Here is a 17,275-nt window from a genome sequence, read left to right on the forward strand (position 1 = left end):
GTTTTCCTTTGTGTTGTTTATCAGTAGTTCTTGCGATTGGTCGATAACATTCCGGAGCAGTTCGAGGGACTTCAAGACCAAGGTTTCATCAACAATGAGCAGCATTGGGTAAAAGACAAGTGTCCTTGATCATCTTGAACCTATATTTTAAATGTTTTGTTTTACAAAATTGCATGCAATGTCTATCAACTTGATGGGTAGTCACCTATGTTAGGGTTTACATAGTTGTTCCTTTACATTCCTTGAAGCCCAAGTGGTAGTTGATATGAGTCTCTTGGGTGGATTTGCTTAGCTATGCTTTTGGGATGTTGGGGAGTGTCATATACTTGATTAATGAACTTATACAATAATGGTTGTTAATGTGTTAATAGTCTAGCAACATGGAACCTTAGTCCTTGAGCAAAGTGGTTTTGGTGGTTGTCATGGTTATGTTGTTGGTTTAGTGTTTGCTCAAATAACCTAAGTAAGGATCGGTTCATGGAGCGACAACCCAAGAAGTAACATACCAACCATGAGGCTGAAATAGGTAAGGTGTGACATACAAGTTAGAGTCTATCCAGTGTGTGTTGTGTCAGCACAAAAGGGGACTTCTGGGTAGGAGTTAGACTCGTGTAAACCATGGCGGTGAAACCTAGTGGACAGATGCATACTGGATTAGGCTCTGGTTAGTAGAAAATGTCATTTAGTGATTTCTTGGCGCCACACCACTGGCGTGTATTAAGTGTCTTCTAAACACGGTAACATGGAATTCACTGACTCATGGGGAAAGTTGGACAACCTCTGCAGAGTGTAAAAACTGTTATAACAGTCGTGCCCACGGTTATGAGAGACTTGGATTCTCACGTGATTAGTGGATTGTGGTTATGGGTTTGGTTATGGTTTTGGTTATAGTACAGAGAGTACTAGACAGTTACGGTATGCAAGGTGAGGAGCCTTGTATGCTGGGTGTTGGACTGTATGGGTTACATTCACTTAATAATTATTTAATACTTTTTTAGTCCAAATATCTTTTCATTACTCGTATTTACGTAAATATACCATGTGTTAGCCTATTCTTGTTATAAGCCTACATATCATTATCTTTGCCACACTTGTTGACCACGTCATGTGCTCACACTTGCTATTTTCCTTATGCCATACGACATGTGTGGTGCTGCTCAGTAGGTAAGATGTTGAAGATTATCAAGACGAGGTTGTGACATTCAACGCACGTGTCTCCCGGTTGCCTGCGGTGTTGTTGGGCACTAGTGTTTCTGTTCCGTTGTAGATATCTTCATAGAAGACAATATATATCAATTGTTGTAAGAGTTAATGTTTATTTAATAAAAGTATTGCTTTTGTTACTTCAATTGTGACATCTTTATGTGTGTTAAACATCCTGAACATACATAAGCCGCAACTGGTTTTGTCTATTAAAACCGGGTGTGACAATAGCATTTTTCAATCGATGCTTCGTGCATGTTTCTACCAAAGGTCCTGGTAGTTAGGTACCTTCGACCTAGGGGAAGTGTACAGCAAAGAATAATCAAAGTTTATTCCACAAATTCATCAATGACAGAATCTACAAAGTCTTTATACATTAGACTACGGCCAAGTTGGAAAGCAATACCCCGCCTTGCAGGAAAAGACTTTGTCGGGTCCAGTGGAGACCCGACATAGCTATCTAAAGAAGTGTCGGGAGAAGACTCAGGCTGAACACTATCACTTTCGGCAGATGTAACTCCTGGTGAAGGCTGAGGTTTTCACCGGTAACAAAAACAAAAGGAACAAGTTGAGCCATGTGCTTCATCAACTGGCTTTGGCTTTGGCTCGAGAAGCCCTGCAAGTGGGCCATAATCTCCGCACTCTATCCTACAAATTTCCCTATGAACCTTTAGGATCTCTAAGTCTGAAGGACAAAAAGAGTCCCAAAAATGCTTTCGAGTCAATGTTCCACGCGTCATAGATTCTTACCTTCATTCGCCAATACTCGTCAAATGGTATATCAGGATATCAACGACAAAATGAATCCCACCAAACCCATGACATGTAGAAGTTATCATGCATCATAGTTAAGGTGACAACATCTTCGGCTATTGTGTAGAGTCCAAAGGTAGGACCTGTGCATAGGGATGGCAATGGGTCTACCCCTGTCGGGTTTTTCTGGAACGGACCCGAACCCGAAACCCGACTCGCCAAATCCGACCCGAACCTGAAATCAATATCGGGCGCAAAACCACCCCCGCCCCCGGCCCCGACGGGGACCCGAAACCCGACGGGGCAACCCGAAACCCGGCAGTGTGACGGAGGCGGGTTGGGTTGGGGCGGACGAGCGGGGCGGGCGCGGCAGGGCGGGCGAGCGGGGTGGGGCAGAGCGGGGCGGGGCAGGCAGTGGGGCGGGGTGGGCGGTGGTGTGGGGCAGGTTTTTGGGTTTCGGGTGACACCCACGGGTGAAAAAACATACCCAAACCCGAACCCGACCCGAGTTAAGGACCCGACCCGACCCGACCCGATAGCTTCGCGGGGTTTTTTTTGCACCCGAACTCGCCCCCGTCGGGTTTGAAACCCGCGGGGACCCGACCCGACAGGGGAAATTGCCACCCTTACCTGTGCAGGAAGCGAAGGCTGTTAAAAGACTTAAAGAAGAAATTAAGATACAATACAAATGTTTCAAATAACATGGGATGTTTCAATCAAAACTAAATAACCCATCACTCACACCTACTCCGGACCTATGTTTTGCAGTTTGTCAGCCACTTGCGAAGTGGCAGGCACCGAAGTGGGCTGGGCAGTTCTTGCGATGGCCGAAGCATGGTCTTCGCAGTAGCCTAAAAAAACCAAGTTAATTTAAACAAAAAATAATAATGATGATGATGATGATGAAAAGATGCTGACACAAAGCGAAGAGTTACTTACTTTGCGGCGGTTAATCTCCACCTCCTGAAGGGTGAGGGTGCACCCGTGTTTATTACACCAGAAGTTGCTGGTGAAGGACCTGGCGGAGGCCTTTGAAGTCTTTGACACAAACTCAATGGACATGTCTAGCGGGTAGTAGAACGAGGAGCTTTGAAGAGCCTTGTGGTGGTCACAACCTATCGACTCCAAGGATTTGATAATGCTTCGGCCTACGATCATGGCACAGAAGTTGCCATGCAGGTAGGCTGCTTGCTGAATCCTTTGTGAAGACTCTGCAATCCACCCGAGGAGGCCGTCCAGGCCAACTTGGTCGAAGATTGGAGGTATGGCCAAAGCGCCCAAGTCTTCAAGAGTCTGGCTGATAGATTCACCAGCCATGACTACCTTTAGATCCAGAACCTGTATTTTCTCCGAGATGGCATCGTAAGCAAACTGCTTCGCCTCACTTAGCGCTTTAGTTAGGCGTTAGTTCTTGGTTTCAAGTTCTGATATGTTTGTTTCAGAAACCTCTGCGCATTGGTGAAGGGTGATCACTTCTTGTTTCAGTTCTTGCGTATTCGAGCGAAGGGTGTCCACCTCCTTTTCAAGTTCTTGCGACCTCAGAACGGCATCCTTCGCTCGCCAAAGAGATTATCTTTGCTTGGCTTCGGCCTTCTTATCTCTTTAGAGCAGCAAAACCCTCATCTCCTCGTAGCTTTCTCACGAGCTTTGAATTGTTCCATGCGTGTACGCAGGTTGCGCAAAACAAGCATACCCTGAAGCATAAAACATGATAAGTACAACTATGCTAAGGGGGCTTAATAATAAGTTAAGGTAACTTTGCAGTGGTCAAATCGAAGGTGTCCAAAAGATCTAAGGCCAATTTCTGAGATAGCTATATCTCAAGCTCAGGGAGGAGGAAGCTATCGAATATGTTCTTCACATCCTTAACCTCTTTGGAGCTCCATTCGAATGAATTAACTCGCAGTGTTTCAGCATTGATAACCTTGGCATTGCTAGAGGTGCCCAATGACATGGCCTTTTGCATCCACCATGACATAGATGCAGCGAGGCATCTTCCTCCTCACTCCCCACAGCCTGCTGACTTTCAGAGGAGTCGGAGTATGAGCTCGAGATGTTGGATGACTCGCGTCTCGAATCTCCCAGGCTGACCTGTTTGGCCATCTTGTTGTCCCAAAGCTCGGCCTCTAGTGGGTTTTCATCATCGTCGGTATCGAAGAGGGGAGCAAGCACAGTTGGAGCAGTAGTCGTGGTGCGTGATGGGGAGGCGACAGACAAATCTGTCGCATCTCTAGATGATGCTTGCTAAAGAGGTGTCGCAAGTATGGTGTCAGGAACCCTGAAGTCCTCATCAACCCCAGTGTTGTCGAAGACGTTATCCGCATCTTAACGAGCAACATTCTTCAGTATATCAGTTTTGCGCCTCTTGTTCCCACGTGCCGAAGGTTTCCCAACTTTCCTTTTTTCCCCGACTTTGGCTTCACTCCTCCTTCCGGAACCTACATTTGACAAACCAGTGGCCTTCGACCTATCTCTGTAGGTGAGACCTTGGAGCTTGAATATTCGATTGAGCTGGTAGCCGAGGGACTGTTTGCTACAGGCCTTCGGCCATGGTGACCTTTCCCAGGAGGAGGCAGGTTTTGGCCTCCACATCGGCAACCATCACAACTGTTTCAAAGTACAAACGAATAAGAAAGAGTAACAAATCGAAGGCCGATGGAAAATTAGTAACAAATCGAAGGCCGATGGAAAATAGGCCAGAATGCCTACCAGGTTTTTCGGTAAAATCAAATTGGGGGCAGCACAGTCCTTCTGACCCCTTTGGCCCAAAGGATGGAACTGTACACCCTTCGCTGAGTGGCCACACGCCTGTAGCAATGAATTCCTCGACAAGGTCACAAGTACTCAGGTGCTTCGCACATCTCGTGAAAGCGTCGAAGGCCACCCGTTGGGGACCCCTTATCTCCACGTCCAAGGCATGGTTACCCTTGTAATCTAGGCACTTTGACACAAGATAGTCCTTTTTGTCTACTTTGTGGTAGAGTCATCAATGTGTCTAGTCCTTCGGCCATTTATTCTTGTACGCCACGATAGGTGTGGCCAAACCCCCTCGGTAGGTGAAGTTCATGCAGCCGTAGTGGGCTTCGCACTGCACATCGTGAACGAATACCGGCTTCGGCTGGTGATGGAGCCATTGGGCAGCAATGAAAGCTCTAGTTTTGGCCTTCGCTTCTTTCGATCTCGCTGTCCAGGCGAAGAGACTAAGCCGAACGATGGAGTTCGGCATCAGCTAATGGAGAAAAATCTCAAACATTTTAAGGACCTTCACCACCATTTCGTTGCAAGATAGGCAAAGTCTAGCATTGAAGTAGTTTAAGAAGACAATCGCTTCATCATCTTCTGGAATCAGGATTTCCGGTTCCTGGGGAAGCCTAACCATTGATATGTTGCTTATCATGTCTCTCTCTTTAATCTGTCTAGGACTTCTTCATCGACCTTTGACTTCCCTATCTAGTAGGTCTTCAGCTTGGTGGTCTTGCTTTTTGGAGCCATCGAACTACACTGCCTTGGACTAGGTCCTATGGGTTAATGGTGTGCAGAGTTTCAAGTACCTCCATGCAGAGCATAGAAAGTTGTGCATGCAAGTTTGAAGGAAGTGAGGTTGTGGTAAAAATGAGCCATGGGGTAAAGTATATATAGCAGTAAAAAATTGAGGGCATTTGGAAAAAAAGTGTTGGGAGTCGTACCGTCTCTTACATGGCAATTATGATAAATAAATGGTAACTAGTGCATCAAGAATCAAAGCATCTCAATAGAGAAACTGTCAATAATAGAGGAACCTTTCAGGTGAGAAAGGGGGCTTCTTTGCCAAAGGTAAACCTTAGCACATGGTTTTTGACGGGCTGAAGGGGACGGTGTTCGGTGATACCATTTCATAGGTTCGACCCATCAAAGAGGAGCCTTGCCGTGAGGGATGATGTTGGGGAATGGTCTCATAGGCCCTCTTCAGATGTTGGGTCAAAGACCTCTGCAGCCACTTTACTTATAAAGCTTACAGTTAGTTGTTGTGAATGTGTCATGTCACAGGAATACTTTGTCAACTCAGAATTACTCTTCAGATTCAAGGCACCGTCGGACCAGTCCCAGCAGATGGGATCAACAATGGTAGGCATTCTGAGGCTAGCCAAAGGCCTTCGCTCTGTGTCGTGTGGGAATCGATCGAAGGAACACCGAAGATGTCACTGGCGAAGCCTTCGTCGTGCCTTGGGAGGCCATCTGAGGATCTTCGCTTGGCGCGTCGAGGAGGACAACCGAAGGGCTGGCGAAGGTGCTGTCAAGCACAGAGCTTCAGGAGCCAGATCGAAGGGAGGACCGTTGTTAATGACCAAAGATAACGAAGGGCAGGATTGTAAATGAGCCGTTGTACTTAGGATAGTACCAAGTTAAAGTCGGTGTATCTCAATATATTAAAATCCCCACCCATAAAAAGGGGAAGCTGAATATGAGAACAAAAATTGGAGAGTTCAATCGGAAAATCAGTTTTATGTTCATCTTGAGCAGCACCATATATATTCATAAACACCCAATCTTTTTTCAATTGTTTATCAAAGACATTAATTTGGAGCAAAAAATCACCATGTTTAACATGCTTTATATCCGAAGAGTCTGGATTAATCCCATGAAGGAGCCTACCAGATTTCTCATGAGAAGGAATCCATTCCCAACGAAAAGAAGAAGGACCCAACTTTCTCAGATAAGATACCAAAAATTTCTTCTTAATGTCTCTTGCAAGCAGATAAAATCAAATATGTGAACAGAAATGAGTTCTCTCAAGCAGGGACTCATACCTCTCTTACTAAACCCTTGGCAATTCCCAAAACAACCTATCATTTGTATTTTTTTAGTCTTTTTCCTCACCTCCCCCATAGGTCTCTGTGAGATATGGAGTGTTTTATTAGGGACCCTGGACTCAAAATTCTCTTTCTGTGACATTGAGAAGCAAGTTTCACATTATGCTTTCTGTTGTTTTTTTATTATTTTTGAATCAATCACCACAAAATCATCACGAACAGAAACCTCCTGATCATCTATCCACCCAAGTAATTTAGGGGAATCATTCTGTTCTAGAAAATTTACATAATCTTCTGGTATGATAGGGGTTTGAGATTTAGTAGCTAGAGCACATCTAGCATTTTCTAGATTCTTAATGAAATTAATGACCTCAACGTCAGAAGAATTAATGAGAACACCCATATAACAGGCCCTATTGACTATATCAATCTCAGAAAGAACATGAAAAGAATTGTTGACTGTGGGAGGTAAAGGAGTGGGTGAATTACCTTCAAGGTTTCTCTTCTTAGCACGTTGAGCTGCAACTAGGTGAGCACACCGCTCAGTAGCCCTAGAAGGGACTGGGACCAGCTTCTTCTGTGGGACAGGTTTAGGCATCAAAATCTGGGAATCTGCTACTGGAAGATCTTCTCCCTGAGCGCCATCCTTCAAGGAAGAGATCATGTCATTTGGAACCAAAGCAACAGACTTATCCACTGTAACAACAGAGGGGGAAGGATCCAACTTCTTAGAGGAAGTGTCGATCAGATCAGAGTCTAAATCCGGAAAAGAACATCTGATAAGCCCAATCTATTGGGGATCATCCTTTCCAGATAGGAACTGATCACCCATGATAGTGTACTGAACTTCATCAGACATCAAATCATCTTCATCATCACTGGATTCTATGTGCTGAATAGCATCAATCTTTTCTGTGTTCTCATCAATAGGAGCTTTATCAGGTATGAGACCTTTAGGTAAATGTATAAGATTATGAGATCCTCTCAAAGCCTCCATCCCACAACTACCAACAGATCGAATAAAACCCTTAGATTGTTGTGAAGTAGATGAAACTTTTTGTGGAGTAGACTTAGCATGAGTATTCAACAAAATAAGAGACGAAGCATTTTTAAGTAAGTATTACGCCCACTCCAGATCATAGTGGAGGAAGAACCCCACTTACTAGGTTCTATCCTAGCCTTCTTAGGAGTTGTTGGTGAAAGTTTTCATGTCTTCCATGAACAACGTGCAGTGAGAGTCTTTTCTAGAGAGGAGACTCAAGCTTGGAGGAAGTAGAGAAGAGAGAGAACCAAAAATGTGTTGATAGTAAAAAAGATTAATCCCCTGGCTTGATGGCCATAGGTTTGTACTTATAGTGCCGTTTAGGGTGTAAATGTGCAAGCATGCCCTTACAGAGATAGCAATACAAACTGTTACTATACTACAGGGGCCTAGAGCTGGTCAAATTGCATAGCATGGACCTAGGTAGGATGCATTTACCCCTAATCAGAAGATATTGTCTACTATGCAATACAGTGGTGCAATTGGCCCTAAGGGCCTAGTACTTAGCCAGTCACCTATTGCGGCACCGCACTATCCAAGGTGTCGGTCCAGCTCCCACATGCGTTGGGATGTTAGGGTGGCCACTACTTGTACTAGCATTAACTGTCAGTCACTTCATGTCAGGCCAATTGCCTTTGGGGTTCTCCTTTTGCTAATATTGCTTCTGGAGGCCAGCTTCTTCCCCTGTCTTGATAGGCGGTGGCCTGAGGGGTTCATAGCCTCCGGAATCCTTAGCTTTTGCAGGGAGTCCAGAGCCCAAGAGCTCTAAAGAAGCCCTTGATGGTGTCCCATTAGTATTATTTGTGGACTGAAATATTCCCCCCAGCAGTACCCCCTCATCTACTGGCCCCGAGGTGTAGAGGGGCGAGCAGATGTAGAATGAACTAGCTTCAGCCAACCTTATAGTCAGGATATTCTAATATAACTTCTATTCATTGAAGAGCCTCTCAGTGATGACCGTAAGAGATTGTGACGAAGCTAGATGGAGATGGCGTGACCCAAAGGAAACTGCATGGTCCAGAGTCCTATGACGAGAGTCAGAGACGCAGTAGACGTTGGAGCAGAAGGCCATCAAGGTTCGAACGAAAGCAATGTGCTGCGAAGCCCATGCTAAGGCTGGAGGTGTAAAGGCGTTGGAGCCGAAGGCCATTGAGGTTTGAGCAGAGGCAATGCACTCCAAAGCCCATGCTGAGATCGGAGGTGTAGAGGCATTGAAGCCGAAGGCCGTTGAGGTTCGAACGGGAGCAATGCACTCCGAAGCCCAACAATGGTCAGAGTAAGATCTTCAGCTTCTCTGATGGTGAGCCTTTTCACCATTTTGAACTGTCATATTGTAGATCGCACGTAGAGGCAAGATATTATCCCTATTTTTGCACAAGTGCTTAATGATACGTGGTAATGTTAGTGCGTCTAATGGAGTATTGTGCTGGTTCTCCTGGGGTCTTGTGCTAATTTCCCTTGCATGCATTGAAAGGGATTCAAATAACAAATGCGATAGGATGTGTATGCAAAAAACTAGGGCGCTGCCGCAGGGAGTTCCCGTATGTGCGCGAATTTGACTAGGATGTGGCCACAGCCCCTCAAAATAATAATTGGGAAGGCTGCCAAATAGTACCCGTGGCGGTTCCATTTTCTTCCCTAGGCATACGCAAACGATTGTCCTGCTATAAAATCTAGGATCTACCTAGTCGATCCTTCATTGCTGTGTAAGGGACAGATTCTTCTTTGACTTGATCATGGTGTCCTCCTCCTCCGCATCATCGGAGATGTCGATGATCTTGACTAGCTTGACTGGGGCGGGGTCACCCCTAGTTCCAGTGCCAGTTCTGCCTAACGTGGTGTTGGGGGCGAGCGGTCCCGCAAGCATGCTTTCAAGGTTGGAGCCAGCAACCATCATGCTTCCTTCCTTGCAGAGAGAGGCACCCCCTGCCACTTCATCTCGATCTCCAGTCCAATTGGTCTCTCCAGTCAAGATTATCGGTATCTCTAATAATGAATTGGAGGTCGACAAGGATCTTTTAGAGAAGGAGATCAACGAGGAAGAGAAGGTAGAAGCAAAGAAAGAGGCAACCTAGGCAGAGAAGAAGAAGGCCAAGGAGGAGGGATAGAAGGTCGTGGAGAAGTCCTCTTCATCCTCGTCATTGTCCTCATCCTCTAACAATGAGAGGGATGGCTACTACATTAGCCTTTGTAGAGGTAGGCCACAAATGAAGCGCATATGCCGCTTCATGCGTTGCTATTAGGGCTTGTAGTTTTCTTCCCCATCCTTTGTCAGTGCTTTTGATCTCGAGTAGTCTAAATACTAGGAACTCGAGAAGGCATGTAAGCATCTTTTGGATGTAAAATTTATTAATATAACTAAGTCCTTGGGTCTGCTTAGTGTTGTTTTTTTTTTCTTTGATCGAAGTTTATGGCAATCCTTCGGGCATGCAGCTAGACCTATTTTTTTTCCTATGTGCACCTAAGCTCTAGTGCCTCACCCTCCCCAGCCCCCTCGGGCGCAACAGTTGTTAGCAGCCAGAGAGTGCGATTATAGGTATTTTGTTAGTCTTTTAGGAGCGACTGGAGTGATGATGTCTTACATAGGTTTAGGCCTCAATGCAACCGAGGTAGGTGTCATTGATGTGCAAAGGGTTTGGACACTGACACCTTTGGCGGGGGATAGTGACCTCGCCATTCCTGGAGGAGGAGGTGTAGCCGATAGTGGGGCCATGAGATGAGTTCTTTTATGGATGTGAGGTAGTTCAAAGCCTAGTGGCGGTGGACGGAGGCGAGGTAGTCCGTGACCTCCTTGGCCCTTAGCCATGGCAAGGCTCCGGAGGCGGAGCCACTCGGAGCCCCGCAGCGATTGCTGGAGGTGAAGCTGATGGCTAGGCTGATGGAGGCGGTCCATGACCCCTCGGTACTTAGCCATGGTAAGGCTCCGGAGGCAAGGCCATCGAGCCCCACGGCGGTTGCCGGAGGTGAATTCGATAGCTAGGATGAGGGAGGCAGTTCACGACTCCCTTGGCCCTTAGCCATGGCAAGACTCTGGAGGCAGGGCCATCTAGAGCCATGCGGCGGTTGCTGGAGATGAAGCCAATGGCTAGGTTGAGGGTGGCAGTCTGCGACCGCCTCGGCCTTTAACAATTGGAAGGCTCCAGTGGCAGGGCCACCCAGAGCCCAGCGGTGGTTGCCAGAGGTGAAGCCAATGGCTAGGTTAAAGGAGTCAATCCACAACACCCTCAATCTTAGACACGGCAAGGCTCCAGAGGTAGGACCATCCAAAAGCCCACGACGGTTGCCGAAGGTGAAGCTGATGGCTAGGCCGAGGGAGGCAATCCATGACCCCCTTGGCCCTTAGCCATGGTGAGGCTCTTGAGGCAGGGTCATCCAGAGCCCAGCAGTGATTGTCAAAGGTGAAGCTGATGGCTAGGCCGAGGGATGCAGTCTACGATCGCCTCGGCCCTTAGCCATGGGGAGGCTCCGATAGCAGGGCCATGTCGATCCCAGCGGTGGTTGACAGAGGTGAAGTTGATGGCTAGGCCGAGGGAGGCAGTCCGCGACCCCCTTGGCCCTTAACCGTGGCAAGGCTCCGAAGGCAAGGCCATCTGGAGCCCCATGGCGATTATCGAAGCTGAAGCCGATGGTTAGGTCGAGGGTGGCTGTCAACGACCCCCTTGGCCATTAGCCATGGCAAGGGGTGGTTGCCGGCGACTATGCTAATGGCTAGGCCAAGGGAGGCAGTCCGTGACCACCTCAGCCCTTAGCCATTGTGAGGCTCTAGAGGCACAGGCATCCGAAGTCCAACGGCTATTGCCGGAGGTGAAGCCGATGGCTAGGCTGAGGAAGGTAGTCCGTGACCCCCTCAGCCCTTAATTGTGGCAAGGCTCCAGAGGTTGGGCCACCCGGAGCCCACCGACGGTTGCCAGAGGTGAAGCTGATGGCTAGGTTGAGGGAGGCGGTCTGCGACCTCCTCGGCCCTTAGCCCTGGTGAGGCTCCGGAGGTAGGTTCATCTAGAGCCCCGTGGCGGTTGCTGGAGGTGAAGTTGATGGCTAGGCCAAGGGAGGCAGTCCACGATCCCCTCAGCCCTTAACCGTGAAGAGGCTACAGAGGCAGGGTCATCTGGAGTTCAACAGCGGTTGCTAGAGGTAAAGTTGCAGGCTAGGCTGAGGGAGGTAGTCCGCGACCCCCTCAGCCCTTAGCCATAGTGCAGCTCCGGAGGCCCTTTCCTCTGGAGCCCCTCGGCGGTTACCAGAAATGAAGCCAATGGCTAGGCCAAGGGAGGCAACCTGCAACCCCCTCGGCCCTTAGCCATGGCGAGGCTCCGAAGCCATGTGGCAGTTGTCGGAGGTGAAGCCAATGGCAAGGCCGAGGGAGGCAGTTCGCAACCCCTCGACTTGTAGCTGTGGTGAGGCTTCAAAGGCACAGCCATCCAGAGCCCAATGGCGGTTGGTGGAGGTGAAGTTGATGGCCAGGCCGAGGAAGACAGTCCTCGACCCCCTCAGCCCTTAGCCGCTGCGAGGTTCCAAAGGTAGGGCCACCTGGTGACAACCGACGGTTGCTGTAGGTGAAGCCGATGGCTAGGCTGAGAGAGGAAGTCTGCGATCCCCTCAGCCCTTAGCTGTGGCGAGGCTCCAGAGGCAGGGCCATCTAGAGCTCCACGATGATTGTCGGAGGTGAAGCCGATGGCTAGGTCAAGAAAGGAAGTCTGTGACCCCTCGGCCCTCAGCCATGGTGAGGCTCCAGAGGTAGGGCAACCCGGAGCCCCTCGTCGGTTGTTGGAGGTGAAGCTAATGGCTAGACCAAGGGAGGTAGTTAGTGACCGCCTTGGTCCATAGTCGTGGCGAGGCCCTAGAGGCAGGGCCATCAAGAGATCCACGACGGTTGCCAGCGGTGAAGTCGATGGCTAAGTTGAGGAAGGCAGTCCGCAACCCCTCAGCCCTTAGCCGTGGTGAGGCTCTAGAGGCACGGCTATCTGGATGCCCGTGGCGGTTGCCAGAGGTGAAGCCGATGGCTATTCCAAGGGAGGCAGTCCGTGACCCTCTAGGCCCTTAGCTGTGGCGAGGCTCTTAAGGCAAGATCATATAGAACCCAGCGGCGGTTGCCGGAGGTGAAGCCGATGGCTATGTCGAGGGAGGCACTCCGTGACTGCCCTATCCCTTAGCCATTGGGAGGCTCCAAAGGCAGGGCCACCCGGAGTCCAGTGGCAATTACTGGAGGTGAAGCCGACGGCTAGACAGAGGGAGGCAGTCTTCTAGCCTTCGCCCTTAGTCGTGGAAAAGCTCCAGAGGCAGGGCCATCCGAAGCCCCACGGCGGTAACCGAAGGTGAAGCAGATGGCTAGGCCGAGGTAGGTAGTCTGCGACCCCCTCGGCCCTTAGTCGTGGTGAGGCTCCAAAGGCAGGGCCATCCAGAGCCCCATAGCGATTGTCGGAGGTGAAGTTGATGGAGGCAATGTATGACCCTCTCAGCCCTTAGCCGTGGTGAGGCTCCGGAAGCAGGGCCATCTGGAGCCCCATGGTGGTTCTTGGAGGTGATGGCTAGGCCGACGGAGGCAGACCGTGACCCCCTCTGCCTTTAGCCATGGTGAGGCTAAGGCAACCTTTTAGATGGTTTCTTTGTACCTTTACGACATCAGGGCTTAAGCCTACGACCTGTCAGAGGGTTTATAGTACCTCGACAGCATCGACACTTTCGCCTGCGAGCTGTCAGAGATTTTTCCGTACCTCTACAACATCGGGGCTTACGCCTTCAACTTTTCATAGGGTTTCTTTGTACCTCTACAACATCAAGGCTTATGCCTATGACCTGTTCGATGGTTTCCAGTATCTCTACAGCATCAGGGCTTTCGCCTACAACCTGTCAGAGGATTTTTTGTACGACACATAAGAGCTTACGCCTTCGACCTGTCAAAGGGTTTCTTTGTACCTCTACGACATCGAGGCTTATGCCTATGACATATCAGAGGATTTTTAGTACCTATACGGCATCAAGGCTTACGCCTACGACCTGTCATAATGTTTTCAGTACCTCCATGGCATCGAGGCTTACGCCTATGACCTTCTGGAGGGTTTCTTTGTACCTCTATGACATCGTGGCTTACGGCTACGACCCGTCGGAGGCTTTTCAGTACCTCTACGGCATCAGGGCTTTCTCCTACAACCTACCAGAGGGTTTTCTATACCTCTACCACATCGGGGCTTATGCCTTTGACTTGTCGGAGGGTTTCTTTATACCTCTATGACATCAGGGCTTACGCCTATGACCTGTCGAAGGGTTTCAGTACCTCCACGACATTGGAGCTTTCGCCTACGACCTACCAAAAGGTTTCTTTGTACCTCTATGATATTGAGGCTTATGCCTATGACTTGTCGGAGGGTTTTTAGTACCTCTACGGCATCAGGACTTTTGCCTATGACCTGTCAAAGGGTTTTTAGTACCTCCACGATATTGGGGCTTTTGGCTATTACCTGCCAGAGGGTTTATTTGTACCTCTATGACATCGGGGCTTACGCCTGTGACACATTAGAGGGTTTTCATGGTTTTCTAAGGTATCTTTGCTACCGAAGCCATGCCATCAGTGGGGGAGGTTTTTAAGATGTCCCGGTCACCGAGCCTAAGCTATCAGTGGGGTGGTTTTTTTAAGATGTCTCTGCCACCAAGGCTAGGCCATCGGTGGGGACGTTTTTAAGATGTCCTCTCCACCGACACTAAGCCATCGGTGGGGAAGTTTTTTAAGATGTCTCTGCCATCAAGGCTAGGCCATCAGTGGGGAGGCTTTTAATCTCTATGCATTATTTCAGCGAAGGTATAACTTAAGTTTTGGCTGTAGATATAACTTAGGTTTTACTGTCTATTGTTAAATAGAGATATAACTTAAGTCTTACGGTATCATGTTGATACCTAGTAGCTACTGTCGTAGCGAATTTAAATCAAATAAGCTTGCTACTTTCATAGTACACTGACTTTGTTGTATAAATACTAACTAGCTAGGTAAGCTATTGCTAGGTGGCCATAAGCGGGTGTACTTTTTCCAAAATTAGGCCTACACAGTAAGGTTGAAGGCCAAGAAAAACTCCGCAACCTGAAGACGGTGGAAGGGTTGGCTTCTCCAGCCTGGGCTACCTACCGAAGGGTCTAGGTTTCTGTAGTAGTGAGTGTAAATGTGCAAGCATGCCCTTACAGAGATAGCGATACAAAGTGTTACTATACCACAGGGGCCTAGAGCCAGTCAAATCGCACAACATGGGCCTAGGTAGGATGCATTTACCCTTATTTAAAAGATATTATCTACTATAGTAATACAGTGGTGCAATTGGCCCTAAGGGCATGCTACCCAACCGGTCGCCTATTATGGCGCTGCACTATCGAAGGTGTCAGTCCAACTCCCACTTGCGCTGGGATGTTAGGGTGGCCACCACTTGCACCGGCATTAACCATCGGTCACTTCGTGTCAAGCCAATTTCCTTTTATGCTCTTATTTTTTTTGATATTGCTTCTAGAGACCTACTCCTTCCCCTATCTCAAGAGGCAGTGGCCTGAGGGGTTCACAGCTTTTGGAAGCCTTAGCTTATGCAAGAAGTCTGGAGCCCAAGAGCTTGATGGCATCCCCTTAGTATTATCTGTGGGCTAGAATATTCCCCCCAACAGGAGTTCTCACTAAGATCAGGCAAGGAAGAACCCTTAGACTTATCACTAGCTGCCACAAGAAGTGGAGAAGGAATGTGAGGAACATTATTAGGAAACTCCCTTTCAAACATGAAATCATAAAAGAAATAGCCATCATGCATGGCTAAACATCCTTCAACAACTGCTGGGACCTCCAAAACATCTGTACAACCAATCTTAATTCTCACATACTCTTGTTTATACATGCTTGCTTTATCAATCTCAAGAGTAATGCCCACCAAAGATCCAATATGAGACCTCTAAATCCTAAACCAAGCACTCTGGAGAGATCCAACAAGAGTAATCTCAAGAGTAACACTAGTTCAGAGCGATTTTCATGAGGAATTCTCCTAACCCTAAACCAAGCACTCTAGAGAGATCCCTTGGCTCCCAAGGCAGGGTCCCAAGTTGACACCTTAATATCAACATTAGCTCTCCTCATACCCATGGTAGTAAAATGGGCTCATTCCTCAATCTTCCTGGCATTAGGGAACCTCAAACTAAATTGATTATCAGACCATCTTTTAGCATGGCGTCTCCAAGCACTACCAAAAATGTCCTAAAACTCATGCTCTATTTGCTAGGCAATAGCAGATACACTCACAACAATAATCATAACTAAACTAGCATGCTCCTTTACAGCATTGGCATTAGGAACATTCTCAATAAAGAAGGTATGACCCTCACTCTGAGCACCACACAAAGGATCAACAAATTCCCATGGTTTTTTCTAGACACAATCAAGATCCATGACCCTCAAGACCACAACGAACACACCGGATAGCTAAAGGACACTCATTAACAACATGACCAAACGAACCACAACCATATCAAGCACAGATGTCAAGAACAGAAGCAGAAGGATGATTGTACCTCTGAGATGCTCAGTTTTGCAAGGATCTAGATCTACAACTAGACACATCCTTATAAGGAGTTCGAGAGGAAGAAGAAATCATTTCAGGTGGTCTCTCCCTCAATGAACCTCCCCCAATCGCAACCTGTTGACATGATGGACGTTCCTACCTCATCTTCTCCATGTGATCCAGACACCCATAGTTGGCTTCTGCAGCAACCACAGTTGCCCATGGATATGGCAATTGTTGATCTTCCTCCTATCGATCTGGGTTGAGAGAATGACGGCAAGATGACACTTGATGAGTCAGATCTGGTCACGAACCACCAAATCCACCTTCTTGCCAAGATCTATTAAAATCTCCATGACCGGGTCCACCTCGGGCAGCGGTCCGACTAACACCACGGCCATGGTGGCTCGAACCAAACCCTCCCTTCTTGGAACACCCTAATTGTTGCGACCAACCATGGAAACAAGAGCACTCAACACACCGAGAGATCAATGGAGAGGAAACCACTTGAGAACATCTTGTATCTCCCGAAACTGTTCCTCCCCAATCTGAAACCACAAGAGGATTGATCGGCTAGAAGTGACTAAGCAACTGTCGCAAGGTGCGATTGGGGTTAAGCAGCGCAACTGGAAGAGGGTTAGGCGCAAAAGGAATCTGAGTAGGTAGAGGAGCACACAACTTTCCATAACGGAAGCCTGTAACTACCCCTGTGTGAAAACCCGATCCTGCCCTCAATGCTCGCTGCCAACCCAGACCCGGTCGTAGATCACCATCCATAGCGTCCAAACGCGAAACTCCCGACGACGCATGACCTAGAATACCCAGAAAGAGGGAAGCACCACATCACCAACAAAGCGTGAGACCAATGAGCAAGGATCTCCTGATCCGCCGCCGCAAATGCAATGAGCGTCACCGGAGTGGCCCTAAGGAGCTGACAACACCAAACCTTCACCATCCCTGAACACAAGCACATG

Source organism: Phragmites australis, chromosome 7 (assembly GCF_958298935.1).
Source record: "Phragmites australis chromosome 7, lpPhrAust1.1, whole genome shotgun sequence".
Classification (NCBI taxonomy): Eukaryota; Viridiplantae; Streptophyta; class Magnoliopsida; order Poales; family Poaceae; genus Phragmites; species Phragmites australis.